Source organism: Eschrichtius robustus, chromosome 2, assembly GCF_028021215.1.
Source record: "Eschrichtius robustus isolate mEscRob2 chromosome 2, mEscRob2.pri, whole genome shotgun sequence".
Classification (NCBI taxonomy): Eukaryota; Metazoa; Chordata; class Mammalia; order Artiodactyla; family Eschrichtiidae; genus Eschrichtius; species Eschrichtius robustus.
Genome location: NC_090825.1, coordinates 165944910 through 165951585, shown reverse-complemented (window position 1 = coordinate 165951585; position 6676 = coordinate 165944910).

The following is a 6676-nucleotide window of genomic DNA, read 5'->3' as shown; positions in this document are numbered from 1 at the left end:
TGTTGGGTCTTCGTTGCTTCGCGTGGGCTTTCCCTAGTTGCAGCGAGCGGGGGCTACTCTTCGTTGCGGTGCGCGGGCTCTAGGCACGTGGGCTTCAGTAGTTGCAGCACGCAGGCTCAGTAGTTGTGGCGCACAGGCTTAGTTGCTCCGCGGCATGTGGGATCTTCCCGGACCAGGGCTCAAACCCGTGTCCCCTGTGTTGGCAGGCGGATTCTTAACCACTGCACCACCAGGGAAGCCCCATCGACAGATTTTTGAATAAACTTTTTTTTTTATAATGTAATTGCTGTTTGGACTGTTAAATGATTGGCTAGAAAATGCAAACTGCACACAGAGTTTACCATGAAAATTAGGTCTACCTCCCCGTTCTCTTTGCAGGGATGTCTCCCATTACCAGTTTCTCGTGTCTCCTTCCAGAGAGATCCTGTGCACACACACTTGTCCCTCTGGGGACATCAGTCGGGATGGACCGTGTGCTACTCAGGAAGCACTGCCCCAAAGTCCTGTGGTTTCTCCCCAGCCCTGTGTCTGCTCCATGACTGGCTGAGGCTTCGGGCGTGAGTGTCACTGTCCGCAGGGGCAGGAGGATGAGGCCACCAGAGGTCTCCCAGGGGCCACTGAGATTCGGTTCACCTGCAGCCCATCGTCTGGAATAACTTGCAGGGGCCACCCAGCCAGAGACTGCCAGTGGGAGCCTCTGCGTGCCCGGGGTAGGCGGGGCCGGGTGAGCGCATGTGCCGCGTGTGCACCTGCGCAGGGGTAAATGGTGCCAGGACGGTCTGTCGAGCTCCTTTGTGTGCTGCATTCATCCATTGTATTTCTATCACATTGGTCCCTGTTGCATACAGGCCTCATTGTTTAGCGGCAGTTTAGTGTTCCTCTGGGGGATGGCCTGTGATGAGATCCACCCATCCCTTATTGATGGGTAGCTAGGTTGTTAGTGAGCTGTTGCCACAAAAATGTGGTAGTGGCTCCTTGGGGCTCCTGAGCTCGCCCCCCCGCACGTCCACCCCAATTACTGGTCAGTCCCATTTCTCACACCACCTCCTGAGCCTGAGGGGTGAGGTCAACCTCTCCCCACTCTCCTCCACCACTGCGGCATCCCCTAATGTATAGAGGTGGACACGATCCCATCTGGGCCTGTGAAAGTAAAGATGTTTGCTAACCTCTTCCAGGGAGAGCTTTGAGACGCACCCTTCCTCTTCCACTGGCCCCAGGGGAAGAAACCCCAACCCTGGGTGGTCGTTGGCACTGTCTTGTGACTGCAAGGTAGGAACCAACCCCAGGGTGAACCTGCCACTGCAGGAAGTAGAGCAGAGATGAGCAGAGAAATTGGATTCTTGGTGACATTGTCTGGGATGCTGGATTCAGCTTTACCTGAAGCTGAACTGCCTCTCAGCTTCCAGCAGCACGAGTCATTTCATCCTCTTTATTTAAGACAGAGTTGAGTTTCCTGGCACTTTCTGAAACAAACCTCCTTGTAGGTACCTCATTGGGTTCATAAGCTAGTGTGCCTGTGGCATAAGTTTCTAGGAATGAAATTGCTGGGTAAAGATCAGGGATATATTAACAGTACAGTTGATGCTGATGCCAAGCCTGGAATTCATGGTTCGCACCAACTGTTTTTTGCTGTAAGCCACTTGGACCCAGCCTGGGGTTCCCCTCGGGAGCACAGTCCAGGAGCCGATGACTGTGGACAGCTGGAGGGTATGTAGTGCAGCCCCTCACCACCTGGGTGGGACCACTCTCAGGCTGTGTGCTATGTTTTCCCCCCTGAGGTCCCCAGCAGGACCCAGCCCAGATTGCCCAAAGTCGTCTGCTCACTGGCAAACCCTGCAGGGCTCCTTCCCTCCCTGTCTCAAGTTGCTACCCTCGTAGGGGCTTCCTGAGGTCACCCCTCAGGCCGAGGGCCCTGAGTCCTAGAGACAAGATCATCTTTTGGGGGAATCTATCCAAAGATGAACAGACGTATCAGCTACTCCTGCGAAGAGATGTTATCCATTTACACCACATGCCCTCAGTGTCTGAGTTTCCTATGGCCAGTGTACCAAAGTACCACGGGTTGGGTGGCTTAAAACACCCCTTAATTTTGTCAGTGTTGGAAACCAGAGGTCGAAAATCAAAGTGTTGGCAGGTTTGGTTCCTTCCGAGGGTCACAAGGGAAGGATGTGTTCCAGGTCTGTCCTTGAGTTCTAGCCGGCTGTCTTCTCCGTGTGTCTTCACCTTGTCTTTCCTCTGTGCCTGTGTAAGCAGATAAGTTAGGGGGTCCCCAGAGAAAGAGAACCAGGAATGGCTCTCTTGACATAAGAGAAGCCATTTTGGCCTAAGCCATTTTGTGATCTAAGCCTGGCAGTAATGCTTGCCCTTGAACAGGTCTCAGTAATTAATGATCTGAAGGGAACAAAGGAATTCAGGAACAGAGAAAAGGCAGTCAGACAGTAGTGCAGTGATAAAGCAGACTCCTAGTTCCTCCTCAAGGGATAGACATGATATCTTTTTTAAAAAAACTTTTAATCAAAATTTGCTTTACAATATTATGTAAGTTTCAGGTGTACAGCACAGTGATGTATATATATATATATATATATATATATATATATATATATATATATATACACACATATATATATATATATTCTTTTTCAGATTCTTTTCCCTATAATAATGTATCTTTGAGTTCTGCAGGAACTAAGGCCCCTAACCAGGTGGAGGGTGGAATGATGATGTTGACCCTCTTGACTTCAGTCAACTAAAGCTTGGACTCTGTCGACCTTTGCCCCAATTCTATGCTGATTCTCCTCTGTTCAAGCCCCTTCATGAACGTGCATGTACCCTGAGCTTAAAACATCCCCAGTTTTGCTGTTCAGGGAGACACTGCTTTGGGAAAGATCCCCGGTGTTCCCCTTACTTGCTGAAAGTCGTAGTAAATCCTCCTTCTCCCCATCTTTGGCTTGGTTGCGTCTATTGGCTCGACACCCACCAAGAGGTGAACCCAGTTTTCAGGTAACATGGGTTCCTGTCCAAATTTCCTCCTGTAAAAAAAATTTTTTTTTTCCTCTTTAAGGACACCAGTCCTATTGGATCGGGGTCCACCCTAACAACCTCATTTTAACTTAATCACCCCTTAAAGACCCTATCTCCAAATAGTCACATTCTGAGGGCCTGGGCATTAGGACTTCAACATAAGAATTTGGGGGAGGACACAATTCAGCCCATAAACACTAGCCTTTTTGATCTTCCATAATCTGACAAGTTAAAAAATGGCATCTCACGATTTAACGCTACCTGCTTTTTTGTTTGTTTCTCCCCTGAGTCCATCTGGGAAGTCTTTCCTCCTAAAAAGAACTCAATTTTTCATGTTCTTACCAACTATGTAGTTTTCCCCAGTTTATTTACTTGTCCCTAGGTCAGCTTTCTACCGTCAGAAATAATTTGGTACCTGCCACCCTTGCATGATTCACCCATGTGCAAGAATCTCCCTGGGATGTATCCCTAAGGAATCCACTGGCCATGAGGTCACCTCTTCTAGGTGCTGCCAAAGGGCTCCCCAGAGAGGCCGTGCAATGCAGGCACCATAAGTTCATTTGTATCATTTTTTTAGATTCCACATATAAATGATATATGATATATGTCTTTGTCTGACTGACTTCACTTAGTATGATAATCTCTAGGTCCATCCATGTTGCTGCAAATGGCATTATTTCATTCTTTTTTATGGCTGAGTAATATTCCACTGCATATATGTTCCACATCTTCTTTATCCATTCATCTATCCATGGACATTTAGGTTGCTTCCATGTCTTGGCTATTGTAAATAGTGCTGTTATAAACATTGGGGTGCATGTTATCTTTTTGGTGTTTTGTTTGTTTGTTTGTTTGTTTTGGCCACACTGTGCAGCATGTGGGATCCTAGTTCCCCGACCAGGAATCAAACCCGTGCCCCCTGCCTTGGAAGTGTGGAGTCTTATCCACTGGACCGCCAGGGAAGTCCCCATGCATGTATCTTTTTGAATTAGAGTTTTCATCTTTTCCAGATATATGCCCAGGTGTGGGATTGCTGGATCATACGATAACTCTATTTTTAGTTTTTTAAGGAACACTCTTGCTTTTCTTTATGGTGTTTCCACATTCCTATGTGTCCCTAAACCACATGGTGCTGAGCTCCGAAAGTGGAGAGTACCCACAGCCCAGGCTGAGCAAGCGAAGGGCCAGGTGGCCTGAGGTGCCACTGCTGGGGGGCTGTGCCCTGTGGGCTCAGGGGCCAACCAGGCTTCAGCTGTCAGGAAGTCCCTGATGATTCCTGGGATGCTGGGTGGATAGAGCTAGGAGACAACACTCCATCATCTTTGATTCCTGAGCCACTAGATGTCACTTGTTGTGTCCTTGTTGGGAGTTGGTCCTCATTCTGGAAGTTCCCAGAGATGTGCCTTGGGATGGGGCTTTTGTCACCCAGCCTCAGGCACCTGGCATCTTTTGGTCCCAGGGAATTCCCTTGTTCCAGCCAGTGTCGCCATCTATTTGCTTGGATCTCTCCTCCCAGAACTCTCACTGTCTGGAAGGTTATTGTGAGTCAATCCTTCCGTTTCCTTTTTGTCCCCTGTTGTTTTCGGTATATTTTATCTTTTTGTTCCTTCTGCAAGATTTCCACAACTTCATCTTCCAAGAGCTCAAAAACAAACAAAAAATGTTCCTTAGCTATTCCTTTTTGTAGCATTCTCTTCTTGTTTCATGAATACAATCTCTTCTTCCTGAGAACATTCTGGACTGTTTGTTTTGTAAGTTTTCTTCTCCCTGGAGAGTCAATTTCCCCAGTTTGCTATTTTTGCTCTTTGAGTCTGTAACTGGACACTTCCTCAGATCCCTGAACACCCCTGGACATCTGCTCATGACAAAGAATGGGGACTGAAACCAGCAGATTGGAAGACCAGCTGTATGGGGGTGGCGGGGTACACTTGGGGGGGCACAGCTCAACTGGCGGCTGATGAGAACTCCATGATGCCAGTGTCTTTAGCTCTTTCTTCTTTGGCCATTTGGATTCCCCAGGAGTCTTCAGTCTCATGCCTGGAAGATTCTGTAATCTGCACACAGGGTAAGGGATGGTGGCTCTCTCCATTTAGCTTTATGTGTAGTCACTTAACCCCATTTGCCACCACACCCCCTACCAAGCCTGGCTTCCCTCCTTCTGGCTGCCCAGTGGTACTGTGGGAGGGGACACAGGTACCTGAGAACTTCCCAAACAGCTTCCACACCAGAGGCCTCCATATTCCACTGCCATCTTCAGCCCAGCCCAGTGGGGCCTGGCGCACTCAGTGCCTATGGAAGGTTCTAGAGGTAAATCTGGCTGGGCTTTGGGTTTGGCATCCATGGACCAGGCAGTCAATTGTGGCTCCTCCCTTAATTCCCACCTTCGGAATGTTCTGTAGCCTCTATACTTTCACTAGTGTTTTGAGAAGGATCAACACGAGAGGATGCATTTAGTTCGCCTTAAGCCTTGTGTTTAAAACACTTTTCATTTTTATCCACACAACAGAAGCACAGAGTTTCAAAAGTCAAACACCCGTCTAGGGGCCAGGACAACAGCATTCCCGGCTCCCCCGCCCTACATGTCAGCACTTTCTTCGGGTATCTGGTTATAACCTCACTTCCCTAAGTGAAATCATGCTCCCTGTTGGTGGTTCTTGTATAAGATATGTAGCAAATCAGTGGGGCAGCTGGGCTTGGGAGGAGAGGTCGGTGAGGGCGCTTCTCCCCTCAGGTGACACACACAGGTGAGGGAGCCTGGAGCAAAGCGCAAGGCCCCGAGGTGGGTCATGCTCGCTGCGTTGGCTGGGCAGGTATGCTGGGTCCCACACCATCACTTAGGCCCTTGGCTTCCACCCTGGTGAGGGAAATGGCTTTGCTTTGTCTTCTTTAGTCTTTTTTTTTTTTTTTTTTTTTTTAATATTTATTTTTTAATTTATTTATTTGGCTGCGTTGGGTCGTAGTTGCAGCATGCTGTATCTTTGTTAAGGCATGCAGGATCTTTCGTTGCAGCACACGGGCTCTTCATTGCGGTGCATGGGCTTCCCTCTAGTTGTGGCCTGCAGGCTCCAGGGCGCGTGGGCTCTGTTGTTTGCAGCACGTCAGCTCTCTAGTTGAGGCGCGTAAGCTCAGTAGTTGTGGCGCACGGGCTTAGTTGCCCTGGAGCATGTGGGATCTTAGTTCCCCGACCAGGGATCGAACCCACGTCCCCTGCATTGGTAGGCATATTCTTTACCACTGGACCACCAGGTTAGTCCCACCTTGTCTTTTTTATTCTTAATGTACATTTTACATATGCTAAGAGATTACGTAGCTTACATTGTGAAAAAAACAAGATGGGCTCAAAATGGAGTCACTTATGCTAAGGCTTATGTCACCAAACCGAGACTTAATTACAGTTTCAGCTCGTCCAGAAATGGACTCTGAAACCAGTCAATCAGAAATCGCCTGATCAGCATGAGTGAGGTGATCTACCTGACAGCTGCCATTCCCTAAAGGAAAGGGACCTTGCCACAAGTCCACTTTTCGCTAATATAACTTCTTTGTTCCCACTCCCTTCTGCCTTACAAAAGTCTTTTATGCAGCTCCTCAGAACTCCTTTCTATCTGCTGGATTGGATGCAGCCCGATTCATGAATTGTTATATAAAGCCAATA